This window comes from Lutjanus erythropterus, chromosome 16 (assembly GCF_056507025.1).
Source record: "Lutjanus erythropterus isolate fLutEry1 chromosome 16, fLutEry1.hap2, whole genome shotgun sequence".
Classification (NCBI taxonomy): domain Eukaryota; kingdom Metazoa; phylum Chordata; class Actinopteri; order Lutjaniformes; family Lutjanidae; genus Lutjanus; species Lutjanus erythropterus.
This window is the reverse complement of record NC_139332.1, coordinates 22676626-22693103: the sequence shown is the minus strand read 5'-3', so window position 1 is coordinate 22693103 and position 16478 is coordinate 22676626. Positions and strand designations below refer to the sequence as shown.

The 16478-nt window shown below is 38.8% G+C and overlaps 1 protein-coding gene across 1 annotated transcript in view; it reads left to right on the top strand.

Annotated features, from left to right (window-relative positions):
- csmd3b (CUB and Sushi multiple domains 3b) overlaps positions 1–16478 on the top strand; it is a 456383-nt gene that overhangs the window by 175164 nt on the left and 264741 nt on the right. The window lies entirely within an intron of this gene.

The following is a 16478-nucleotide window of genomic DNA, read 5'->3' as shown; positions in this document are numbered from 1 at the left end:
ATGAAAAGAACAACTTCTGTACAAATTGATTCCCCGGTGACTGTGCACATCCAAATACACATGAATATACAACCAACACACACACACTCACTCACACACACACACACACACACACACACATACACACACACACACACACACACACACACACACACACACACACACACACACACACACACACACACTCCCATCATGTGCAATGAGTGAAATATGTTAGTCTTGCAGAGAAGGAACACTTGTTGGGTTTTGGTTGATGTTGGATTGTACTGCACTAATGGTACAAAGACTGGTGACAGAGGACAAGATGAAAGAAGAAGAAGAGATTAAAAGGGACAGGATGGAAACAAGTTGAAAGAACTGAAACAGGACAGGGGCCAGCTGCTTATGTCTTGAAGCGTATCTCAGCATAAAGGCAACCACCATACTGTACATTTTGATTTCACTTCAACTAGAATGATTTTCAAAGCCAATGTTAAACCTGTTATTGATCAGTTTTTGGATCAGGGCCCATGCCTAGTATTTAAACCAGTCAACTATAACAGCCAGCAGCTTTTCTCATAGAGTTAAGGGATATCAAGGTAATTTATTTGCACAATGAAATGAAAGTTGTATACACACATAGACATTATATACAGAATAGGATAAAGTATAAAATTAATTAAAACAAATATGCAGTTATTTATAGAAATATAAAGATGCACAGACACAGTTCTGTAGTGTATTTTTTGAACTTGCGTCTGGTTGAATCTTAGAGCAGCAATAAGATAGTATTCTTCCCTCAGGCTGAGACTGCTGAATTCATCCTAAGCGCTCCACCTTATAAATAAATTTGTTTTATATTTTTATTTATCTCTCCAATCAATTTCAATCAATGACAGAGGGAGCTACAAAAAATCTCACTTTTATTCTTGTATCCATGTATAATGTGGTTGACATCTTCACATAAAAAGTTCAACATCTTGGAAACACTGTCCATCAACTTTGGCTGTATTTGAGCATGGAGCATAATCAATGCTGCCAAAGTCCTGCACTCTGTTTGCTTGGAGGACTGTCTGTCCATCAAGTGCAATAGCTTGACCCCGGATGTTGTGGTGGAGCAGGTCTCTGTAAGATATAGCCACAACAGTCTCTGCTTGAGGCCCATTTTGTCCACTTTATTTTCCTGACTGGACACTGGCAACAAGCAGCCTTAAGTCCAAGCTGGTTTGGCATGGCTGTGTGTGTGCTGTTGATTGTCAAAAAATAAACCAAAAAAACAAAAACAAAAACAGATTAAAACAAAAATGTAGCAAAGTTTGGAGGAGATACCAGCCATGGCATCAGCATATGCCGCCATTGCAATGGATAATATGTTCTTGTTCTTATCCTTGATGAAGTTCAGTGCTGACATTTTTGTGCAAGGTAGAACTTGTTAATATCGGTGTTGGTTTTTCATATCTGGAAGTAGCATTAATAAGAAAACAAGCCTATTGTGTGTGTGGTTCAGTACTTTTTGATGTGGTACTGACCTGTTTGTTTTTTAACCTTTTTTTTTTGCCAACAAGAAAATGAGGCAATGCAGTATTTCTGCAGTTTAATTTACATTCTGGTTGGTTTTCATACACTATATAATCAGTGCTTTTATATGTAGGACGGTTACTCAGCTGTGTCTGTGGTGGTTGGTTAGTTTCACAGTTAAGGTGAGCTTGGTAGCTTTTAATATGTGTGTGTGTGTGTGTGTGTGTGTGTGTGTGTGTGTGTGTGTGTGTGTGTGCCGGTATCTGTCAGTCAGCTTTCCAGGGGGTCTCTTGATGTTAAATTTAATAAGTCACGCTACAGTAACCACAGCTATTAGATATCACACACATTCTGGCACACACACACAAACTCACACCCACAAAGCTAGCTAGCTAGCTAGCTCACCTCTACTGTGCAACCAAGCAACACACACACAGATGTTATCAGCACGGAGTGATGACTCTCATGCACACACGCTTTTATTAAATATTCACAGTATACACCGGAGTGTGGCTGAAGTTGTCAGTCATAGGAGACACACACGCACACATCGACAAAAAGTGTCTCTGCAGGCAATAATCTGTACATGGGTTAGCGGTTAATGTTTCATACACCACTTAACAGCATTAACCTTGCATAGCCCTCCATTGCTGTCTGCTCACTTGGTGTCAGATGGTTTAAGGACAAGCGAAAGGTCTGTCTGAAAGTATTACAGATATAGGAAAGTGACAACAGTAAGGGCCCCGCTAGTGAACCCTAGAGACAGTACTATTCATTACACCCATAATACTAACTGTCAGATGGAACGATCAACACCATTAACAGTTGTAGAGCTACGAATTGAGTTTGTCTGAGGATAGAGCTGGAGGAAAGGCCATACAGGGTCAATAAGATAAAAAAAGAGAGGGTGAATGTGCTGAGACAATTTCTTGGAATAACACATTGTGCACAAAGTTAGAGGAAAGCTCATATAGTGTCCAAAATGGAATATGGTCCGTCTTCACAGGGAGCACGAATGTTATCAGTGGGGTTGTGTCAGTTTCCAGTTCTATCAATACTATATAATACTAACTGCAACATTTATGTTAAAGTGATTTTCTAATAGAGGAGTTAACATCATTAGTCCTTACATGACTTTCATTGCAGGAGGTATACTCACAATTACACATGTAAAATATATCTGGCCTCATGAAATGTAGCAGTTAGCTCACTCATGGTTCACTATAATCCAGCACAAAAATGACAATTACCAGCATTAAAGCGTTAAACAACATTCTGAAGAGGCACATCACAAACACTAACAAAAAGTAACTTTGCAAGTAATTTGCATTTTGGAACACAAAACATCAAATTTAACCAAACTATTGAATAGTTTGGTTAAATTTGCTCATGTGTTACAGCACTAGTAGTCATCATGGGGGCGGTCTCTGCAGCACTTGAGTGCCTTCACACCTGAGCAGATGGTGGTGCAGAGCTAAGTTGCTAACTAACTCATGAAATACATTGCTGGAAAGTTAATAAACAACGACCCTATCATTTTCCCTTTTCAGTGTAGCTAATAAATCCCTGTCCCTCATGGTTTATATTAATAAGTAGGGATGTAACGATACACTCACCATATGTCCTCTTTTTGAAATTGCACCTAAAATTATATTTTATCTTGAATAAAAAATAAATAGAAAATTGGATTTTTAAAACAAATCCTATATCAGTATAACTAAATGAATAATACAAATAAATGAAATCTCTTCAAATATCAGTATACTTTGTGGAAGTATATGCATGACATGTATTGTATACATATGTGGACATTTTGATGTAATGGTGGCACTAATTGCAAGATCAAAGGGTCACTAAAATCAATTGTTATTGAATTATTGACAAGGTATCGTGACTCTCTACCAAATTTTATGGCAACAGCTCCAGTCAGTCATTATGTAGGATGCTCAATATCAAGACATCTCTATTACAGGACTGTCTCTACCAGTAATTATACAAGACAGGCTGTATAATTTGGGAACTGATTTGCATTTTTAAATGTGTCTGTTTGCTATTTTCAGTGCCTATGTCAAGCAGACATAGGGAGAATGTGAAGTTGTGGTGACAAAGCAGTTGGGTGGATCTTCAAGTTCAAGTTTATTTGTAGAGCACAGCTTTATACAAAAGCAATTTATCTTGGAGGAAGGGTGGCGCTGGAGGTTAGTTGGGGCATGGCGGTGAGGCGTCAGTGTTTGGGTTTGAGCTGACCGTCTGCCAGCTTCAGGGCAACATGGGTTCATCCCAACAAGTAAACCAGACTTCTCTTCTCTTCTTCTCTTCTGCTCTGCTCTGCTCCACTCTCTTATAACTATAGTCGAGCTGAGGGTCAAGGTCCAATTTGTTCGTAGTTATCTCTCTTTGACTAAATATCAAATATCTTCCTGACAATGGCTCATAGTTAGAAGCTTTGGATAAAAGAGTGAGAATTCACTGAAAGACAAAAGAGGAGATTTGAAAAGAAAGTGTGTATGTGGTAAGGGGTAAGAGAAAGAGTGCTCTGGTATTGATCAGCACAAAGGGCCTTCTGAGAGGACACTCTCATTTACTCAGTTCTGTTCAAAGACAACTATGGCATCTTTTTTTTTTAAAACCTTTCGCTCTCAGTCTCCCTCTGTCTCTTGCTTGCTTTAATGGATATTGATTTAGATTTAAGAACATACAGTAAGTTTCTATCTATTGCACCAGTTGTGTCTTGCTAACCTCTCCTGCCTCTAAACTCCCTCTCAACCTTTGAGGTGAACCTATCTTTCCCGATGAGTAGTGTGAGTGTAAGTACAAATCTGAGTGTGTGCGTGCAGGTGTGCATGTGTCTGTGTGTGCATGTGTCACAGCGCGGTGCAGCTTTAGCAGAGTGACAGTGATGTCAGACACATAACGATTTCCTATTGGCTGTTGGCCCCTGAGGCCTAACGACCCGTTATTGATCTGACCAATTAGCATTCACACCTTTAATTAATACTGAAGCTTGATGTGCATGCACAAGTGCATACACACACATATAACGGCACATGCACACATACAACAGCACGTGTGCGCGCACACACACACAAACACACACACACAGTTTTAATTAATAGTGAGGAGAGGGGTGGCTGTGGGAAGAGATAAGAGAAGAAGAGAGGGAAAGAGAGAGGCAGGAGGAAGATATGGATGTGTGAGACAAAGAAGAGAGGGGTCAGTTAGAGAGAGAGGAAGGCAAATCAGGACCCTGACTTAGATCAGAGCCCCTTGATATAACGACTAATGGTGTGTCAGGACTCAGTGTTATACTGATTTTGGAGAGGATAAACAAACTTACCTTTGTGCATTGAGAAAATTGCTCTACCTCTATGGGTGTGATCTTCAGTGTGATACTGTGGACATGAACGAAAATCAGACTGTTGTCTTAACTGGCCAGTAGGAGCTGCAAGTCTTCAACAAATGCTAGGCTTAAAGCTACTGCAAGGTACGTTCATATTTTGTTGAATTTGGAGGCAGATGAGGACAAAAGCTGCAGTGTTTTCAACAATAACCATAAAATGTAATGTCAAAAATAAAATTATCAAAAAAAGAAAATCTCCTGCTTCATGTTAACTGGCTAAAGTACTATTCACTGTAACTTTGCCTGTGAAAATGTAAACACAGAGTTGCTTCATCTGATTTCAAGGAGAATCCGACCTGATGACAACTTTGACGTAAATAAAAGATCAACGTTACATCTCCACTTCCTCCCCCTGTACAAAACAGAAGCCAAAGTAGCCCTGATGCACTGGTGATGTCATGAGCCAGAGTTTGTTCAGTAGTGTCCAGGGTTGAAGCCACGCTTTCATGGTCCCATCCACATAGCCGTGTAAAATTATTTGATGTGTACTTTGATGTTTTCGTTTGGCCAGTGTCCTACCTATTAACACTGGGGAGACATCGGGGCAGTGCTGCAGCCAGCCACCAGGGGGCAATAGAGAAGCTTTGGCTTCACTTTTAGGGAACTCTCATGTAGTTCATTTCTATGCACATATAGAGATGTCTAATCTTGTTGTCTTGTTACTTTATGTAGGTCATACAGAGGCAAAAGTGATGGATTGAGACTGTTTCAGTTAAAAAAAGTTAAAAGTCCTTGTAGTAAGAAAGTAAGATAATTAAAAGTTACACATTAATATGTTGGTGATTACAAAGGGGTTACATGCAAACATTCTGTTTGGGTTGCCTATTATTATTGTTATTACTTTTCTTTTCTTATTTTATATTATTTATTTATTTACAGCAATCTGAAACTGCATTTTATTTTATGTTTGCACTAAGATTGAAACACTCTCACAGTGTGTGTGTCTATATGAGTGTTATAGGTATACTGTGTTGACATGGTGGAAATATTTTTACTACGTGTCTAATATCTCTCTAATACTTTTGTCTTGTGTTGCTAACAGAACTAGGTAGAAGTGCAAAAAACAGGCTATAAACAGGATGTAAAATTATTTCAAGGTACATGTGGGTTTGCCGGTATATTTGATATTTGTAAGGGGTCCTCGGCTGGCAAATCACTGAAAAAATCTGTTCTTACATATACATTTTGTTAAACTGTTGGGGTGTAAATTAATATAGTGCTGACCAAAAAAAAATAATATGACCAGGTGCATATCCTAGCATGTGATTTGCCAAATCCCCTCAATGCTTTCCTTTAACATGAACATAATCTACAGCAGTTCGATAAAAAATATGTTGTGATGCAATGGCTGTAAAGACTGGACCTTGCAGCATTTTGTTTGATCAAGTCCAATGCAGCTGATTTGTTCTGGTCTTCAGAAAGACAGAGTTGGCCCTTTCAGGTCAGATCAAACAGATAACAGATAGTGGTATTTTTGTTGTATGTATGTGTGTGTGTCTAATGAAGCTCTGTTGGCAGGATGTCTTTAGGGGAAAATCTAATGGTTTATTGAACTAGGCCTCAGAGAAACATTGATCACACCATCAAGGAGCTATACCCACACGGATACACAAACACACACTTGTCTTGTACACACACGTGCAATGACACGCACGCATCGGCACACACAGGCAGGCACTAGAGCATGCTCACACACCGGTGAAGTGGAGGTAAAGGGATTATAATTGACATCCCCATGTTTCTTTGTGAGCAGTCAGACTGCCATCATTATCTGCTCATTCAATTACATACAGGGAAATTGCAAGGCTGTAGAAAACGTAAGTGCATCTTTTCAACTAACGTCCTTAGATGGATATTCTATCCATAGAAATGAGGTAATTGTGTTGGACAGGGTTATTGTCTTCCCCCCAAATTATTAACTTGTTTCTCCCAGACTCATTAAATTGCATCCTCACCCGACTGACTCTAATTGTGTATTTCTATCATATGAAAGTTTATACTTAACTGCACTGCATTTCAAAGAAGGGCCATACTATTCTATTCACTGCATTGATGTGAAAGTGTGTCCTTGTTACTTCTGCTGATGAGATCATTTTGCATGCACAGTGGCCCATAATATGATGCATATTTGACATTGAGCCAACCAGTATCATGAAAAGTAGCAGGAGAATAAGGGAACACCAATATTTTGGAGCATTGTAAATCACACCAAATTCTAATATTGTCTTAATCCTTTGGAGAGCAATATAGAGGTATTTACAGATATCAAAGTCTGCCACAATTTCGATTTGATTAAATTCAGTGGCCTGTGATCAATATGAGACGATATGCCCATTTAACACGATGCATTACAGAAGAAGCTGTCATCTCTTCTTTTCTGTTTTTAGCCATGAAAGAAAAATGCAGCACATAAATAATTATAAAATATTGCAACCGTTATGTGCAGTAAAATTTACTTTAACTTGACTCTTCTTATACACATGACACATGGCTGAACAATAAGAACACTTAACAAAAGTATAAAACACAGGTCAATAATACCTGTCACAGAACACAGACAAAACAATTGTTTTTTTGTTAATCAGTGTTATTAGCTAAAGCCTAGGGTGTTTTACATTGCATAAATTAACCTAGCAGCTAGCAGACTTCTCTACTCAGAGCCTAACAATTTCATGCATTATTAATACTTTGTCTCACTTATCACTGGTTTAAGTTGGTGCATCTCCAGACAGAAAACCAGTTGAATTTTACCTTCCATGCACTTTTTTTCAGTCTAAATTGATGAAACAGATCAATTAATATTGCCGTAGCAAGAGCAATGAATTTCCAGGTGAGGTGACAGAATTGTTTGCATATGGCATGTCTGTTGACCCATTTTTTTACTGAAAACCAAAATATTTCCACACTGTTGTTTTTTTTTCTTAGAGGCAGGTAAATATCCTCATTGTGTTTCTCTTACCTGCTTGCCATTATCCAACAGCAGCTAGTACTGTTTGAATATTTAGGAAGGAGGTGTGCTTGGACAGAAACAGTGACACAGACACGCCAGAGTGAAATGGATCACTGTTTACATTTTTCATTGATGCTGTTGTTGTTGATTATTAAATCCATATATTGATCCAAATCAGTGGAGTGTTACACCCCCATTATTTTGTTGGTATTTTCATGCCAGTTTGGCAGTCATCCGCCCCAGTCAGTGATCATCAGTGATCATTTTGAATTGTCAAAGAAGACAGTTCTGACTTGGACAGTTCTGTCAGGTATGTCTTTGGCTGAAGGTTAAAGAGACACACAAAGCTGCTTGAATCTGCCTCATGACTGCATTGAAGACAGATAATTATTGTTCACACAGACCATCAAGGCAATCCTCAAGACTGCTTTTACCTTCAGGGAGAGTGGTGTGTGTGTGTGTGTGTGTGTGTGTGTGTGTGTGTGTGTGTGTGTGTGTGTGTGTGTGTGTGTGTGTGTGTGTGTGTGTTTGATTGTCTGTGTTGTGGCGTGTAATAAACCCAGAGAGACATTAGTGGTCTGCTGCTCTGAGTCCATAATGTTTGATCTCCACTAGGAGCTACAATCATTAGCAACGTAGTTGTGTGTGTGTGTGTGTGTGTGTGTATTAACTGATCTCCACAGCTGCTGGATGATCTAACGCTTTGAACAGCCGTTACTCTATCTGGAAGCTCTCTCTTTATCCCGCGTTAACTCTCCCTCCGAATCTCACTGAGTCTGTCTCTAACTGACACACACACACACACACACACACACACACACACACACACACACACACACACACACACACACACACACACACACACACACACACACGCACACATCTTCTGCTGCCACTTAGTCCCTTTTTCCTCCATTAATGTTTTCATAATTAATCATAATTACTTATAATTACACCATCACCAAGCAGCACCAATCAAAAGCAGTTTCTGAGGGTGGTGGTGCAAGGATAATGTGTGTGTCTGTGTGTGTGGTTTATTAGTAACGTTCATTGCTGTCCTTGACTTGGCATGAAGGGTCATAAAAGACGCAACAAACCTAACCACAGATGAAATGCTGATATCAGATGACGCCTTTGAATGTTAATGCCAACTTTTTCTATTCACATTCCAATGATATTAGAGAATGGCAACTAAACTAAAATGGCTGGATGTGATTGTACAAAGACAGCCCTCACATGTAGAAAAAGCAAAGATTAATTGGTATGACACAGATCATACACTTAGTTCTCTGGCATGAAAGTCTTATGCACAGCTCAGATTAGAACTGTTGTGATGACAGAATTTCCCTGCTATTTGTTTGTTTTGCAGCTGGATCATCACTGCTGTTAGTAGCATCAACTAAACTGACTGTAAAATGAGATCAGCATGCTCTCTGTGTGATGATGTCAACTGCTGCTGTAACCACAGTGATACAGGGCAGGGCGAGCTTAATATTTGAACAGGCTAACTGAAACTGAAACGAATCTTTACAGACAATCTGGCAGTACAAAACATACACATAACATCAACAAGACAGAGCAGCATCATGAAATACAGAGATGTGTTGTAGAAACATAAGAGCAGAGCTTCAGAAAGTATGAATGTATCATTTCAAGATACGATTTCAAAACAAAATCCATTATAAAAAACCTCAGAAGTTGAAGAATTTCTGATGTAAAATAAACAATATATTTACTTTTTTTTTTTAAACAGCATTGGAGTGTAAAACAAGAAGGGCCCATGAACACAGAGGTTGTTGCTGTTGCTTGCCTCCCCGCAGTTGGCTTGTAAATAGCGCCATATTTCAAAATTGTGGTTATTGAGAGACAGCCCTATGCACTACAAACATATCCCCCACAATGTTTTCTGCCTCAACAAAATTGGAGCTCACTGATTGTTGAAAATAATCTTGCACACACAATAAAATTTTAAATGTTAAAAAAAAAAAAACAGAAAACTTTCTTGTAATTGCACGATTGTATTTTGGATTTTACCTTTTATTGCTACGCTTACTGATGATTGTGACGAAATATGGCTCTTGTTCAGTCCCTTAGGAGCCAATAAGGCAACCAATATTTTTGGCAACATGATTAGAGCATACAAATTATCCCAACATCAAGTTGTCAGTTGTACCAAAATACAGAGTTGTAGTGGAGCATTTTGTAACGTTCAATGTTAAGTATTCATTTGATCATGAAATCAAGTGGATGATTGGTTTGCAGAAATGGAACTGAGTATAAACTACCCCAAATGCTTTCCCTGGTGTAATGTGCAGAGGTGGAATATGGCCATTATCTTTACACAAATGCTGCAGAGGCGTACTGTTTTTAGGTACTTGTATCTACATTAGGTGTTTCCATTACTGAGAAGTTAAAAACTTTACTTTCAGCACAGGTATTTGGCACATTCCTCTAACAATGTCTTTGAAGAGAAAGATCAGTGACTCATTTGGCTGATCATGATCTGAAAAATGTCTTTTTTCACATTGAGCAAGAGAAAGGCTCTTACTTTAAGAATCGGGAAAGTGCCTGTATCAAAAGGACCAGTTCCTTGTGCTCAATCTACCCCTCAGATCTCTTTATGTCAGTGTAACTAGTGCCTGAGTTGTTATTGTTTTAAAGTTGCTCCTTTAGACCAGCGTATGGATGAAAAAAAAAAAGTTAAATGACTAGTTATGTTTCTGGTGCTTCGCTACGGGAAGTGGAATCAAAACTCAAAAGGAATCTGTCTGGATTAGAGTCCATAGTCCTATCCCCTGCTGTTCCTCTTATTGGACTGTGGATGGTGGCAGTTGAAGGAGGCCAGAACTGTGGTTGCTTGTTTTTACTGCCTGCATTATTGTATGTCTTGCCTGCGCTCTTGTTGTGTAGTGATCTGTTTCAGAGCCATAAAGAGTCAGTGTTTTCATCAGCAGTGAAGTGGGGAGTGTGCTCTGCCCTAACTACTTTTATCAAGCAGTGACCACTTATTACCTCCACTTAAGATTAGTTAGTTTTTTCTATCTCCATCACACTCATTAAGCTTTTATTAGAAAGAGGCATGCTGTAGTTAAACACGCATATTTATTGTTGGTTTAAAATAGATTGTAGAAATGGTCCTGTCTTAGTTCCTTCCTATCAGGCTTTCTTTTTGCTGAAGCGTTTGCTCATCATGATCCCAAATAATGGGTTTTTCAGTGCCTTTTTATATTTTATCCTGTTAATGGTTTTGTAGAGAAAGGTATCACAATTTTCAGTATGGTGGTTTTCTCATCCTGACATTAATCTTTTCATATTAAAAAGCACACAGCCATGTAGAATAATTTCATATTATCCTAGTCTTGATTGTTGAGCTGTCATAGTGAGAATTTGAGGAAATCGCCTCAATCCCAGTATGAATGACAGTTGCTTGACAGCTCTGCAGCAACTTTTTTAACAATGGGGGGATTGTTTGAGGGAAAAAAAAGTCCACTGTCAATATTGCAAATATATGGATGTATTATAGTTAAGCAATTGGCTCAAAAATGCCTTATTTTTTTCCACCAACACTTGAGTGTTTTCAAAACTCCAATGTAAACTCTGACACATCAGCTGTACTTTTTGGAAGTTTCTCAAAGTTTTGCTCAGCTAATTAAAAGTTCCTGTAAAAGTTAAATTTCCCTATTATTTGCACTAGTTGAAAAGCATGTTTTAAAAGATATTTTAATTACACACTTGCTGAACAAAGTTTATTTAACATCGATTTAAGCATTTCTACACTGAGTAATACTGTATACATGAACAAACAAACTGAGTTGTAGATGCCACAGATGTCGTAGAGGTTTATATTTTTATCCACTGTACAATTGGACCCACACCATTACCACACCACATACGCCTGCGGTGCACTGAGTAGGTGGAGTCTGCACACCATGTAAACGTATGTCGGATGCCTCACTCAGTTCAAGCGCGAAAGCTGCATATATGCCTACCTCGACAACGTGGCCTATACAGTGACATTCAGTCTTAAATAAAATCATATTGCAAGCATAACGGTCCACGGTGGCTATTAAATTTGAAGTAGAAAACCCACCACAGCTGACATTGATGTTTGTTTTGTCAGCTGACAATTACGTGGTTGCTCCCACTGGCAGACAGATTATACTTCATTTAAACTTTCTCAGCCCTCATCATAACGTATTGAGCAGTGCATCAGTGCTCTGAAATGAAGCAGACCCGGTGTTTTAACAATGAAATCAGTTGTATTTGTACTGTGAGAACTATAAATTAGGGCTGAACAAACAAACAGATTAAAAGGGTGTGGTGATCTATTATAAATTCCTCTTAATGACATTTTTAAGATCATAAAGAACAGTTTCAGCATGATTACATTTCCCCCTCCTTTTAATATTATAACAACCAAAATAAAGATATTTTAAAATCAGTTTCTCCTCCTCAGTTCCCATTAAATTTCAAATGACATTTAACACCAGCAACTCATGGTAATCCATAAATGTGAGCAAGAAACTGGCAATCAAATATATTAATGTCAGGCTGAAACGTTTTAACATTTTGTACACTTTTCATACAACCAAATGAAATTAAACAGAGGGATGTATCAAATTTCTCCTATCTGTTTGTCTGACTTCTGTATGATCCTCTCTCCAGAGTAAACCCTTAGACACAAAACAAATAATCCACAGTGACGTATGATTTTAAGACGAGGGAAAATAAACAGCGTCTCTATTCTGGACCTGTGCTTTAAAGCCTTTTGTGTGTGTTTCATAATGCCCTCACAATAACAATGGAGTATAAAAAACATTACTTTATGAGGCTGCATAACCTTGAAGTCATACTGTAGATTACCATTGATAGTTATATGTTGCAATGAGGAAAAAAAAAGTAATTTATATCTGAATAAACTGAAAGAACACCGTGGGATCTAAATATAACATAATTGCTATAATATAAGCAATATTATTATAAATAGACTAGTGTCATCATGAAACTAAGTCTGTGTTTTTTGCTTCTGGCATTGCTGGGGGGAGGCCACCTTACCTGACAACAAAAATGATGTACAACTTAGGCAAAAAAATGTCATTAACTTAACAGACTAAAAATGTTTTATGACACAAGTTCTGCACAAGTCTATAAAAAGACTTGGTCAAAGTGTTGAATGAATCAAATTGACAGGCAACTGACTTGGAAGATGACAGCCAGCGAAACCTTTTATAGATCTAAGTGCCCCAGAACACATATCTGTTTGTTACAGCCCAGGACTCAGAACTCATTCATCTCTTCTGTTACTGTCCTTATAAACCTTACATACTTTATGGGCAAATGTCCTGAAAAGAATTTCTGAAAATCATTTTTCAGATGTAGTTAATGGAAATCCATGTACATGGTGTCTTGTAACAGATTTTGTGCTTTATTTTGAAGTGTTTCAGCATCTATTATGTTCCAGTATAAAACTTTGTCCATCTTTTATATAAGTTACTGCTGACGGAGGTGTAAAATCTCCAAATTCATTGAATCATCCTTCTCTGGCTCTGCCTCTCTTGCCTTTTTCTGTCTCCCTCTCTGTCTCTCTCTGTCTTTGCTGTCCTTCACTCCCCCTCTCCAATCCTCCGGTCTGCAGTGTCATCTGTCTCACTAAAAACTCTGAAAGCATGGCAGCATTCTCTATTTTTTTTTTCCCTAGCACTCTGCTTTTTACCCACCACTCAGTTCTTTGCTCCCATCTCAGTTCTTCCGTCTCGTGCTCCCTGTACCTGGCCTCTGCTGTAATTGCTTATCTGGGGAGAAATAAAAGCCAGGTAAATGGTTATGTGTGTGTGTGAGAGTGTGTCTGAGGTAGAGAGAGTAGCTGCATGCTGGTGTCTGCTCTGCATGCAGGCCTTTGTGTGCCCCTGTGTGTGTGTGTGTGTGTGTGTGTGTGACTAATGCAGATAGTTCTACAGATGGCCCATAAAAACAGCAGCTTGTAATGAAGCAACTGAGACTGAAATCATAGTTATGGTAAACTGGGGAGAGACAGAGATAGGAAAAGAGGGGCAGAGATGGATAGATAAAGAGAGAGAATAGAGAGGAGGAAGAAGGGAGAATAAATAAGAGAGGGCAGGCAGCAATAAACCACGAGAAGGAGTGTGGTATAGCCGCTGGCTACTGAATAAACTAGTGTAATGAAACTATGTGATGTTCACAATAAACTAGGGAGAGAAAGAGAGGAGGAATGGAGGGACGGGCAGAAGGGTGATGTAGTGGTATAGTTTGAGGAGGAGCGAGGGAAAGGGAAGGAGCTGGCATGTCATCAAAGTTTGTAGTAAAAGAGGAGGGAGCAGGGGAACAGGAGGGGATGGGTGGAGTGTGACAGGAAGAGACATTGAGGGAAGAGTGGAAGGATTGAAAAAAACAGGGAATATGGGAATGAGAGTTAAAAAGACAAGGCTTATGGGGCAGAGACAGATGGCTAAAAGGAGGAAGGAAGAGATAACAAGAGTGAAAGTGAAGCAGAGGAAACCGAAACAAAACTCTATGAAAATGATGATGATGTGATGGTGACAACGATTAAAGGACCAGTGAGTAGTAGGGATGCCCAAATCAATCATACGGCGATCGTTATCAGCCGATATTCCTAAAAAATATGTGATCGGGAGATCAGGATTAGTGCTCTCTCACCATCCTTTCCAAAAACTGGTGATGATGCAAAACACTTCAGCCATTTCTCCACCCAATACGTATCGTTGCTGCATGCTTATTAGTTAACCAAATGGAGTATGTCACTCCCAACATGATTTGCAGTTTCTAGGAGTGTAACGATGCATTGAATATTTATTCAGCGTTCAATAATCTGATATGATCGATGCAAAGTAAAAATATCCCTGTATTTCAATACAGATGGGTTGTTTTGTGGAATATAAGTTTATGCAAGTTAGAATGGTTACGTCCGTGGCTCGACATATCAGTTGTCTAAATGTAGTGTGTATTGACTTGTAATTGTGACTTTTTTTTCTCAGCCCCACCCTTCTGTCAGTTTCTTCTTGGATCTATAATATTTTCTAAACTACAGTAGCAGTAACCTGTGGCACCTAGTGATAAAATATGGTATTACTGGTTAGTTTCATTAAGTTGGTTTGTCTCATTGCAGGAACAAAACAAAAAACTGTCTATATCAGATAATATGGCTCATAGACAATTGGGTGATTATACAGTAATAAAAAACATACTTAATGAATGAATATTGTGACATTTCTGACATAATTTGGCAAAAAAATCCCAGTAAATTGTACATGCTGGACCTTTAAAAATCCAGTGGCTAAGAGGGGAAAGTGTTGTGTGTGTGTGTTTGTGTGTTTGCGGCCATCAACAGACCAACAGCGTGCGTGTGTGTGTGTGTGTTGGCGAGAGTAAATGTGTGTCTGATAGGACACTGAACAACAAACATCCTGACACTGAGTGGGGCCACACTGTCTGGCAAAATCGATAGGCCAACAGGTCGCAACACTAGGCCAACCTGACAGCCAATCACAATACAGCACAGGGGGGGTCGTCACAGTGATGGATGACCCTGGGTATGTGTGTGTATGTGCATGTGTGGTAGTGTCCGAGTGTGTCTTGTCAGTGTACGTTTCTCTGTAACTGTGTGTCTGTGTGAAGATAAGAAGGATGGTGGTTGGAGGGGGGTCTATCAGGGTCTTTAGCAAAACGATTTTCCTCTCTCGTTTATGCTGTCTGCACTCTGTGAGCACCAGGATTAGATACACCCTGTAAAGAAAACCTTGAACCGAAACTTTATAGCAACTAATTACAGCACACAAGGGTACACTTAGGTGTTTTTTCTGCAATGGAAACTCATTTAGAGGCAAAGTTATTTCTGTTATTAAGTTATTTTTGCTCTTGTCCTATCTATTTTTAAATGATCCACAAGCTTTGGTCTAGTGGACCCCATCACGTTCAAGATGGGTGCTAATAATAAAAAGGTAGCAGGTTTCATTTAAAGGAAGCTGATAAACTGCTTCTGTGTGGCCATTGAGGAATGCAAAATGTCCACAATATCAGATTTTCATGACACGATTATCATGTCCAAAAGGATTCACAATAATGCTTTTATCATGATATCTTGAAAATTTGGAGAAAAAAAAATTCCATCAGTCAATTTCATCTTTAAAGATAGAATAGGAAGGCTTGTCCATTGCATTCTGTAAATGCATTGTTTTGACTGAGTTTCTTCTCTCTTTAGAGCAATCAGCAGCATAGTGGAGGTACAGAGAGGGTAGACAGAGGTAGTGAGGAGAGTGTAATTGAAAAGGTATGACAATAAAGTCATTGTATAAATTAATCAATCAGCCAACCAATCTAAGAATCACTCAATTGGTTCATTTGCTGACATCAGATCTTCTCCTCTCTAGCCGCTGTCTGCTCAGTGAATGATAATGACACATTTTTTGCTGGGAGCATAGAAAAGATTCCCCTGCAGCTGTACTTGAGCTTTTCATTCAAACATTATTGAGCTTATTTCTGAAGTTTTATGAGTGAATTGGTGTAAGGTTTTCAGAGTTTCTGGTGACATTTTATGAAAAGTGCAGCTGTATCTCCACCTCTCATTTGGGAGCATACTGAGTGTAATGTTTCTCA